Raw genomic sequence first — 12,288 nt, forward strand, 5'->3', positions numbered from 1 at the left:
CCAGTGTGTCAATGAAAGGGTGAATTTATATACGGTGTGAATGAGAGGGTGAACGGCTGCATGTATGTAAATGTTGCCGTGCGGTGGACTGGCGACGGGTCTGGGGTGAACCCCACCTCTCGACCAATCACAGCCGGGTCAGGGTGCAGCACCCCAAAACCCTGACCGATGAATGAATGAATGAATGAATGAATGCTTCCTCTGTAACAACATGCTTAGTGAAATCAGGGAGTGAGCCGGGCCGTGGAACCAACCAGAATGACATACAGATAGAAGAGTCAGAGTGTGTGTGTGTGTGTGTGTGTGTGTGTGTGTGTGTGTTCCCACGCATTTCCCCCAGCTTGCAGCATCCTTCATCCTTCCTCCATCTCACCCTGCATCTCTGACCTCGCATCTGCACCGTCTCACATTTCTACTCCAGTGCGAAAGTGAGAGCGAGTAAGAAAGAAAAAAAAAGAAAGAAAGAAAAAAAGAAAAAGAAAAAGAAAAAAAAAGAGAAAGGGGGACAATTAACCCCGGCTTAATGAGCAGCGGAGGGGAAACAACTGACGCCCGGAGACGGATAAATATTTCACCAGGCTGTGTTTACACACCGGCAGAGAAACCAGGCCATCCCGAGCTACGACCCCACGCGGGCGCAGAGGGCGAAGCGCTGCACCCACACACACACCTTCACACACACACACACACACACACACACACCTCCGCACACAAAGAGAACCGTTCGCCCGACGCGCTTTTTTCTGTTGATTTGGAAAAAAGCTTGAAATGGCTGCTTTGCATGCGGCGCCGGGGTATTTTTAGCGGCAGGTCTGCCGCCGCGCTCGAGCGGCTCAGCGGGGCGTTCGCTTCTGAAACGTGGCGTGGCGGGCGAATTAAAAAAAAAAAAAAAAAAAAGGGAAAAAAAAAAAACCTGTGAAGACTTTCTGTGAAGACTTCCATTACCCCGGCCTCATCTACATGTCCTGTCAGACGCGAGCAGCCGTCAGAAGGTATTATTTCTGTCTCCGGAGCTGGATTTTTTTTTTTTTTTTTTTCCCCCCCCTGCAGATCGGCGGCGGCCGGCCGGTTAACCGCCACGCCCCGGAGCCTGCCACGCACGGGAAGCTGCTGCTGGGAGCCACGATGAAAGGTTAATGAAATCCTGCAGGAGACCATCGCTGCAGCTTCCACAGCAGGAAGGCGTCATTTGAAACAAGAGTGAAAGTGTTTGCACGAGGACGGGGCGAGTGGTTAGATTCTCTATATGACACGTGCGGGAATTTACGAGTGAATACCGTCATTTCCGGACTATTGAGCGCATCCCAATATTAGCCGCACCGGCTAGCCGATCGCTATCTCGGGCTTCCTCCCGCGCGCTAAAACCGTCAAAGTCGTCTTCTTCGTTGTCGGAGTTGAACGGACTCCCAATTTCCCGGTCGTTTCATCGGTCCCATGTGACGAGGATGAACGTTTTAGCGGCGTGAAGCTCGTTAGCGTCCCCCACCCAAGAAGTCCATATATTAGCCGCATCGTTGTTTACGTGAAAAAAGTCGGGAAATATCGTCCGGAAATTACGGTAGTTGTACCGTATTTTCACGACCAGAAGGCGCACCGCACTAAAAGGCGCGGTCTCAGTTGCCATTACTGTATTTAACACACATATAAGGCGCGCCTGATTATAAGGCGCACCTGATTATAAGGCGCGGGTTTTATATACAATCCACGCCCACACTTCCCCCTTTAACTTTCTCACGGTGTCCTCTACAACGTCTACCTTACAACAACAACACACACACAAGCATACAAGTCTGCGTATTTAAAAATAGAGTTGGTATTCATGTTTTTTTACGGGTAATCGTCATCAATGGAACCTGTCGAAGTCTCCATCCTCTGTTTCTGATTTGAACAGTCGCGCTAAATCTCCATCAAACATGCCAGGTTCACTTTTTTCACTGTCAGAGTCGCTTTCCGTCCACAGAAATTATGCCAGTTTTGGCGAAAACTCGAACAACAGTGCCGGCAGAGACGTTAGCCCGAGCGTCTGCAATCCGTTCGCAAATTGTGGCGTAATTCGCCCGCCACTCCCTTCAACTCTTAGCGAAACCGTGGTCTCCAAGAAGACTTTTCGTACCCCGTTGTGCGTCTCGCTACCGTGCTGGTCCACTTCTTCTGCACCTCGTCCATGTTCGTGATGTGGCTGGATGCGTTTGTCGGCGATGTTTTCAGGGTTATTAAAACAACGATGTTCTGCATCGCGCACATACCCGTTCTTTTATATTCAATCAACGTGTGCGCCCTATAGTCGTGAAAGGGAGGAGACGCTAACTGCTGCGCTACCTGTGAGGAATTTTACATCCAAACGACAGTCAGAAAAATCCACATGCTAGCACGTTAGCATCCTACTTGACAGAAACCTCTGACACATTTCTTTCCCTCTCTTAATGTTAGTGTTTGTTCATCTAGGAATGCCACGCCGGGCTGTATCAAAATTTACATTAAAAAAAGAAAAAAGGAGTAGCTCCAACGACAAAGGGTGTTTTCTTTTCCCCCAGCATCCCCCAGCCTGCCTGATGTTCATAAAAGTTGGATGTTCGATTCAGCGAGGGCTGAAATTGAAGCAGTGAGACGTCGGGGGCAGAGAGGGGAAGGTGTTTGTTCTATTAATCTCTGCCCTTCTGACCCGCCGAGCGTGTTTGAAAGTCCAAATGTGTTTTTTCGAAGCGCCGTCCGGAGGATTTTAAAGCTCGGACCTGTATGGCTGTGAATATTTCATAGCGTGGTTAACCACTGGGCAGCAACGTCAATTCAACCTTTCTCCTACAGCAGTCACTTCCACTAATCTGTTAAAAAAAGATACACAACAAACTGTGAAACGTGATGTCTACACACACACACAAAAACAAACGTTTTCTGCTCTTTTCGCCCTCAAGCATTCGCAAACCATGCGACAAGTCACAGTTGTGACTTCAGAAGCAGAAAGGGAGATCAGACGGATGAGCCGGAGGCAGCAGACGTCTGGCCGGGAAGAGAAGACCGACTCATGAGCACCATCCACAAATGAGACGACATGAGACGGATATTGTTTTTACAAAATGGCCCCGACTTGTATGCTTCTTCACACCCGATAGCATCTACCCATTCATGAACCGATGGCTTCCACGCAAGGCGTGAACACGGCCATCGGAAGCCGCTCTGACATTCGAGGACTTTCCGGAGGACGCTTGCATACAGGAAGAGCCAGGAATCGAACCTTCCGATTGAAGGGGCGCAAAGGCTTCGCAGAGGAGCCATAAGAACTCTTTACTTTAGAGTCCTCGTGGAAAGGCCGACTGGATTGACTGTCCTCTGTCCTTTTCGCGACGCAAATATCTGGACGTCACTGACAGATTCCCTGCCCGTGAAGCGTCTCTCGGGGGAAGGCCAGCGCAACCTTTCATCACATCTGCCAGCTTCGGCCGGGGTGACGACCGGCACTAGCAGCCTGCCGGCTGCTGCTAACAATGAAGGCCGCGGCCGAGTGACTGTTGACAGCGAGCAGCAGCGTTTTGAAACGGCTCGCGGCGCAGGGTTAGCAACAGCGGCACGACGGCGATACAAACAAGAGCTGAGGAGTTCAATTGACCTTATGATATCGACCGAGCGATCAATAACAAACTAACAGACGCCATCGGTTGACATCCATATTGATTATGACGAGTCAAAGTTGAGCTCGAGAAGCCCCGAGCGACAGCCGAAGTACAACCGCACCTTTTGGAGTGTGAACCAATCAGAACCTTTCGCACTGACGGAACCTTTTGCAGTTCCTAGAACCCTCTCAGAAACCAGGTCATTTCTTCACACATCCGGACAACATAGGTACCAGGGACCATGGTAGCATCGTAGCTCCAAGGCGGGGTCTTTTCATGGTGCCATCGGAACTTGTGATGAAGGTGATTGGTTGAACCCGTAAGCTAAGCCTACCAACAGAAACCACCTGCAGACAGTGGAACGCCATTTTTAAGAACCGTGGCAGGCTTTTTTATTGCTACAAAATGGACAAAAGCCGCAGGAGATGCAGCGACCAAGAGGTCCGAGCTCTTCTGACCGGCTGCATCTCAGATGGGGTTTCCAGAACATTCACTCTCTGCAATGAACCCATCATGGATGAACCATGAGCAGCGGGCATACCGTCCACCAGACAACACTTCGACACACAAATAGGAGCCGGGAATCGAACCAGGAATGTTCGGCGCGAAAGACGATCTCTCTACGTCTCCGCCTCCCGCCCCAAAACATCAACATTTTCGGGCCGCAATAAGTGTGGAGTTAGCTAACGGCTAACGTGGTTTTTCACAAAGTGAGAAGATACGTGGTTATCATTCCATGACCACCGTGGCAGCTTCCATCTCAACATTGTCCGTGTTGTCGTCCTCATCTTCGGTGGTTTGTGTTTGAGCGTGGAACTCAAGGTGCACGTCGCGAGCCGGTCCCAAAAGACTCCCCTTGAGTAGGCTACATCTTGGATCCACTTTCCAGTCGGACACTTCCTGGAACTTTCTTTGCGCCTTTTTTTTTTTTTTTTTTTCAAATGTATGAAAATAACTTAAGAATAAAGACGCCTGTGCTGCCGGGATCCGGAGATCCAATTCGCACCCGTGAGAGAAAACTCGCGGGCACGAAGTCTGAGAGGAGCTGGCGGCGAAGGAGGCGGACAAGAAACACAAAGGGGAAAAAAAAAAAAAACAACAACACAAATGAAGCTGTGAAACAGACAGATAGCGTCGGACGGTCACACAAGAGGAGCCGGACCGGCGGGAACGGCAGGGAGAATAATAGAGCCGAAGCCCGGAGAGCCGACGGAGGTGAGATAAGGTGAAATTGTGTTTCAACCCCCCCGTCTCTTCTCTGTCACCGGCTGATACGTGATGTCTGGCAACAACAGCGGCGAGGGAGAGAAGTCCCCTTAAATACTCCCAATCCATCAGAGGACACCGACTGGAGGTGTTTGTGTGTGTGTGTGTGTGTGTGTGTGTGTCACACAAAGCAGTAAGACATCCGGAGATATAACGGTCGGGGGTTAGAAGATCTTGATTTCCTCCCACGGCTGTCGAGAGAAGAGTGAATGGTTGTGCGAGAGAATGACTTTTCGGTCTCTAGGTGAAGAAAGAATGAGATGTTGAATAGTTTCACGTGTCGACATGACGTGTCCAGCGGTTTTATGTTTCCATGACGTATGAAGGAATGATTAAAATGTCTCTTTATGATGTGTGAATGAAAGGCTGAATGCTTCCTTGTCTCCATATAGATAGAAAAATGAAAAAACAAACACATCTGCTGCCCAGTTTGGGGTGGCTGCCTGATCCAAAAGTCAAATAGAATAGAGGTTTGGAAAAAAAAAAAAAGGAAAATCTGCATACCAAATGTGCTCCAAAAATCAAGATAATTTATTTAAAAAAAACTTGCGCCCAAAAAATAAAAAATAAAATAAAATAAAAAATAGGGGAGGGAATCAATCACATGATTCCCTTTAAAAATGGCGCCTCAATAACATGTCTGTTAACTTCTTGTAAGGAAGAGCCTGTGTGCTCCAACATCACGTGAGCTTTTTTGTAAGTTTTCTTTTGTGCCAAAAAAAAAAAATAATTATAAAATAAAATAAAATAAAAATAAAATAGAAAAATAAGGGAGGGAATCCATCACATCCCAATAACATGTCTGTTAACCTATATCTCTGGTAAGGAAGAGCCTGTTTGCTCCAAACGTCATGTGAAAATAAGTTTTTTTGTAAGTTTTCTTTTGTGCCAAAAAAAAATAGAATAAAATAAAAAAAAATAAAATAAAATAAAGTGAATTAAAATAAAATAAAAAAAATAAGGGAGGGAATTCATCACATGATTCCCTTTAAAAATGTCGCCTCAATAAAATGTCTCTTAACCTATATCTCTGGTAAGGAAGAGTCTGTTTGCTCCAAACGTCATGTGAAAATAAGTTTTTTGTACGTTTTGTTTTGTGCCAAAAAATAAAGATAAATTAAATAAAATAAAAAATAGGGGAGGGAATCAATCACATGATTCCCTTTAAAAATGGCGCCTCAATAACATGTCTGTTAATCTATATCTCTTGTAAGGAAGAGCCTGTTTGCTCCAACATCACGTGAGCTTTTTTGTAAGTTTTCTTTTGTGCCAAAAAATAAATAAATAAATAAATAAATAAAATAAAATAAAATAAAATAAAAAAATAAGGGAGGGAATCCATCACACGATTCCCTTTAAAAATGGCGCCTCAATAACATGTCTGTTAACCTATATCTCTGGTAAGGAAGAGCCTGTTTGCTCCAAACGTCATGTGAAAATAAGTTTTTTTGTAAGTTTTCTTTTGTGCCAAAAAATAAAAAATAAATGAAATAAAATAAAATAAAATAGGGGAGGGAATCAATCCCATGATTCCCTTTAAAAATGGCGCCTCAATAACATGTTTATAAGCATGAAAGTGTTTTTTTTATTGGTGTTTGTTCAACCCGATTTGTGTTTGCGAGCGTGGAGGGGGGGAGCGGCCGTCGGAGCAAGATCGCCGCGGCAACCGGCACGGGACGACAGCCACGGCTGTTCCTGCAGAATGTGAAAACACCTCGTAGATGCTTTCACTTCTAACTGTCTGCTGAGAGAAATGAGCTGAGTGCCTTTGCACGACTCCGAGGTGTGAATTATTCTGCGCTGCAGGGAGTGTGTGTGCATGTGTGTGTGTGCATGTGTGTGTGCGTGTGTGTGAGATCCGACGGTCGAGACGAGCCTTTTCACACCCCTTGTTGCCGTTGGTGTCCATGCGTTTGTGTGTGAAGGCCAGCGGTGAAGACAGGTAGAGCAAATTGTTGCACTTTAGCACACCACGGTGTCATCACACACACACACACACACACACACACATATACACACACCCTGCAAGAACAGTGATACCTTGACTTACGAGTTGAATCCTTTTCCACGACCGACTCAATTTGCCCGTATATCAAATTAAATTTAAAATGAATGGAAATGCCATTAATCCCATTCAATTCCCTGTGTTTAATAAAAAAATGTACTTTGGGCATAACAAATAATGTATAAAAGAGTAATTAATGTATAAATAAATTGGTTTTTAAATTGGATTTAAATAAAAATAAGATCAAAATAAGAATAAAAAAAAAAGATCAAATCCGAATTTAATAAAAATAAAATAAAAATACAAACAAATCAGAATAAAATCAAAATAAAAATAAAATCACAATCATAAAAAAAATATCAAATCAGAATCAACTAAAAATAAGATCAAAAGAAGAATAAAATCACAATCATAAAAAAATATCAAATCAGAATCAACTAAAAATAAGATCAAAATAAGAATCAGAATCAAATAAAAATAAGTATATTCACCTTGAAAAGTCTCGAATCTCTTTATCGAACTTCAGTAAATGTTCGTCAGAGTCACTCAGATCGCGATGCAAAAAAAAAACAAAAAAAATTCGCCGAGCGACGGCTCGTATCCGGGAAAACTCGTAAGGCGACGCGCTCGCGAGTCGAGGTTCCGCTGTATAATTACATTTACAAAACCCGATGTATGGCGTGTTCGGTCAGACGTCGGAGATGAGGGCGGTGTTTAATCAAAACGCCGCACAACGGGCGGGCTGGAGGAGCACTTACACTGATAGGCGATAACCTGCTGCTTTTAATTACAGTCACACCACTCGCCCGTCCATAAAGAGGAGGGGGGGCGTGAAATTACCCAGACGGAGCGGCGAGAATTAGAGAAAAATTCATCCGTGGGGATGATTAACTGGGGAACACCGGAGCGGAGACAAACACTCCAAAAAGACAAACGAGGAAAGAGGCCTCCTCCCGGCGTAGCTTAGCATCGGAGCGTCGACGGGTCCACGGAGCGGGTGGTGCATCGGGACGACCGGTATTTTAATTAAAATGTATTTTATTTTATGTTCGCTTATTTTTAAAACGTCGTTTTAAATTTGAATATTATGGCGATCGTGTAAGGTCTAAATAAAATGTGTTGAAATATTTTTCTGCAGGACGGCGGCACACTGAGAGATTATGTTCAGCTTTTTTTTTTTTTTTTTCATTTTTTTTTTCTTTTTATAAATACAGGAGGGACTCAAACAGACATTGAGTATTTTGTTTAAAAGTAACCTTCAACCCGATGTCTTTTATTCGGAATTCAAAATGTCGCACGCAGAAATGTCATTTTGTTTTCACTGCAGCTGTTCATTGATTTTTTTACATTTTTTTACGGTGTTATTTCATTTTAAAATTCAAAAAGGGTTGTGTGACTCCTGGGTTTTTTTTTTACTTTGTGGAAACGGCTCTGAATTTTTCCTTTTTTTTAGTGGTAAAGGTTCCTGACTCCTGGACTAGACTGACCTACATATTGGAGACGGTCAGCACCATTATCCCACGGAGGGGGGGGGGGGGGGGGGGCATCGCCAAACATAAACGACGACACGATAGGCTACGAATCATTTAACGGACATTTTAATGACACGTAAACAGCAGCCACCAGGGATATTAAAATGTAAAACATTTCAATGATGTTTGAAGATATTGGATGGGACCGTCTTGGTCACCCCCACGACACGCGACATAATGGACCGGCCCAGTTAAGGCTTTTTTTTCCCTGAACGGCACTCTTTTGGCCACCGAAGGGACCCGTCAAGGGGAAGGAGCACTACGAAAAGCTAAAGACCTCCACCCCGTCGGCCCAAAATCGCCATACGACATATACTGTCCTGAAGAGTGCGGTCCGTCCACTACCGTAAGACCGTAAGACCAATGACAGCATCATCGTGTTTAGCGAGCAAACAGGCGACAGTCGAATCCCCGTCTCCCGGAAATAAAATCTCTTACGAAGCCGCGTGTCTTTTCGGTCCTCGGTTATCTCTGGGAAATTCCGTTGGTAACGTCCAAACCTCGCCATCGGCTCCTCGTCCTCAACCCCCATCTGGAGTGGGTCCTTCTAAGATCCATTAGGTGCTTTCTTGCTTTTCTTTCACGGTATTACCTGCTAACCTCTCATTCCTGCCAGCGACCGAAAAACAAACAACGCCTGCGGATTTCAAATATCTCCGATTCCGAAGGCGCGTCTTGCGCAATCCCGCTTGATCCCTCCGATAATGAAGTTTCTCCATCGGCCCAGCTGAGCGCAAACCCAAAACCAAATAAGCCTCATGATGACGTGAGGCTGCTGAACAAACAAACAAAAAAGATCTTATTTCTGGAGATAAGGCTGCTGAGGGTTGATTTAAAAAAAAAAAAAAAAATTAATAAAAAAAAAAAAAAAAAAAAGAACCAGTCTGTTACCCCGGGAGAGCTGGAAGAACGAATGCCCCGGCGATCGCCATGACAACGGGTCGTATTATCTGTCATTAGAGGCGGGCGCTCCGTCGCCGTAATGACTGCGACGGATTACTCGGCCGCTCGCCACCGTTGTCCCATCTGATAATCCGTCGCCGCTCCCCGTGCACACGCACAGATCCATCCAGTCAACACGCCTCGCCGAAGAAGGCCGGCGGGAGGAGGGACGGAGCGATACGTCCCCGAAAATTCCACTGCGATTCTATCCGTCGTGGCCGGATATCTGATCCAGGGAGCTGGAGGACGGGCGTTGACAAGTGAAGCAATGCATGAGCTTCAGAACTATACCGGCTTTCGTACGGAAGTGCTGAGATTTGCCCGGCTCCTATTCCCTTCCAGGAAGTAGCCTATTCGAGGAGAAGCTTTTAGCTGTGCATTCCCAGGTGGGATCGATGCAACCGAGATGTGAACCTTCAGCTCCACGCTCAAAGACAAACCAGAAGAAGAAGATGAGGAAGATGACGACAACATACAAGATGGGGGTGGAAGCTGCCGCAGAGGTCATGGAATAATAACCATGGGCTATCAGATGGTTGAAGTGTTTTATCTTCTCCCTGCGCTGTGAAGAACCCGTTAGCTGTTAGCTAACCGCGGGATCATTTTGGCCGAAAACGTTGATGTTCCTGGAATCCTTCCTCACTCCATTTCTCTGCGTCTGTCCTGAGAGAACATCTGAGCGGTGACCAGACCACAAGAAGTATCTGGGTGTCTGCCTCAGAGCAGGAGCTAAGATGGTCCAAGGAACCGAGGTCCATGGTCTCTGGTTCCTGTGCAGCACCAAGAAACACCTGGGTTCCTGGAAAGGTTCTAGGAACCGCTAGAAGTTCCTATTTGGAGCAAAAGAGGCCTATGATGGATTTTTGCCTCCGTCACCTTGTCCACCAGGCAGCACATCTGCAACCTCAACCGTTGAAGTTCACCCATCGCCCTGCTGTTCGATGGAACGGTGGCAGTTGCTCCAACCAATAGTTAAAGCATACCGTTGGGTGTTTAAAGCGGTATGCTCTCAGCATACCGCTGGGTGCTTAAAGCATACCCAACGGTATGCTTTAAGCATATGGTATGCTCTAAGCATACTGTTGGGTATGCTCTAAGCCAGGGGTGCCCACACTTTTTTGCCTTGTGAGCTATTTTTCAAATGACCACGTGAAAATGATCTACCTCCACTAAAAATGCTGAATATATATTTATTCATATATCTACTGACTATACTTAACACAACCGGTAGCTCGTGATCGACGTATTGGGCACACCTGCTCTAAGCATACCGTATGCTACAAGCGTACTGCTGGGTATGCTTACGGTATGCTTTAAGCATACCGTTGGGAGCAACTCCGAGGTTGCTGGGATTCTTCGGCACCCAGACGGGAGGATCATCATTGGGTGTCGCCCGAATCCGGCTTCGCTACAGTTTCGTGAACGCAAATTAAAAACAAACACAGATCTGCATCTTTCGGTGGCCTGGTATCATAAAATACATGCAGAAGTACAGATGGTGTTGACCAAGAAGTTCTGGCTCATCTGCAAAAAACTCGAGCAGCGAACGAGCAACTGCCCTCGAACGCAACACTGCTGTCAACCCACACGAGCAGGTATAAACAAAGGCGCACACACACACACACACACACACACACACACACACACACACACACACACACACCATCAGGACTTATGTGAGATACCAAGCTTCATCGATCAGAGCTGCTCTTCTTCCCTGGGGGATTACATCATCACTCGGCAAATAACCAATCACAGCGCAGCTGAGACCGCCCGCTCTGTGACCCCCCCCCGTCCTGCAAAAACAAAGGTAATGGTGCAGACGAGGACACACACACACACACACACACACACACACACACACACACACACACACACGCACACTTTGGGTTTTCCGTGTGTGTCAGTGTTTCTTTATGCTCCTTGGGTAGTTTCTGCTTGGACGCAGCAAACGCCTAGCGGTCGCCAAATCACACACACGGGCGCCAATCTCGCCCGGGAGCCAATCACCGGGCGAGAGGCGGGGCTTCCATGGACCAATCACAGGGCCACACATACAACCCTCTCATTCACACGACATATAAAGACGGACAAAATTCACCCGTCATGAATGACAGAATTAGAAAATTCGATTTGTCGCTGAGGGGTAATTCGAGGCACAAGGAGTGAGCAGATCCAATATTTATAATGAATGAGGTTAATGTGAGAATAGAATAAAATAAAAATGAGATCAAAATAAGAATCAAATCAAAATAAAAAATAAGATCAAATCAAAATAAGAATAAAATCATATTTAAAAAAAGGTAAAATGAGAATCAAATAAAAATATTTGAAAAATTTTGAATAATGAGATCAAAATAAGAATCAAATTAGAATAAAAAATAAGATCAAATCGAAATAAGAATAAAATCGTAATTAAAAAAAGATAAAATGAGAATCAAATAAAAATAAGTTCGAAAAGGATCAAACAAAATTAGATCGAAATAAGAATCGGATAAAAACAAAAATAAGATCAAAGTAAGACTAAAAAAAAAAAAGATCAAATTAAAATTAAATAAAAAGATCAAAATAAGAATCAAATCGAAATAAAAAATAAGATCAGATCAAAATAAAATCAAAATAAGAATCAAATCAAAATAAAAAAAGATAATGAGAATCAAAATAAAAATAAGATTGAAAAGGATCAAATAAAAATAAAATCAAAAAAGAATCAAATAAAAATAAGATTAAAACAAGAATCAGATCAAAATAAAAATGACAAAAATATCAAATCACAATTAAATACAAAGATCAAAATAAGAATCAAATAAAAATAACACCAAAATAAGGCTCAAACAAAAACAAAAATACAATCCAAATAAAGTGAAAAAGTGAAGAACAGAGTGGAGATTCTTGACTCCAACATCTGTAGATAAACCGTTCATCTGTGGAACGC

General features: G+C 44.6%; 1 protein-coding gene across 4 annotated transcripts in view; it reads right to left on the reverse strand.

Annotated features, from left to right (window-relative positions):
• apaf1 (apoptotic peptidase activating factor 1) overlaps positions 1-12,288 on the reverse strand; it is a 55,074-nt gene that overhangs the window by 18,008 nt on the left and 24,778 nt on the right. The gene's annotated exons all lie outside the window — the stretch shown is intronic.

The sequence above is a fragment of the Fistularia commersonii genome, chromosome 5 (genome assembly GCF_037954325.1).
Source record: "Fistularia commersonii isolate RoL2024-O1a breed Wild chromosome 5, RoL_Fcom_v1.0, whole genome shotgun sequence".
NCBI lineage: Eukaryota > Metazoa > Chordata > Actinopteri > Syngnathiformes > Fistulariidae > Fistularia > Fistularia commersonii.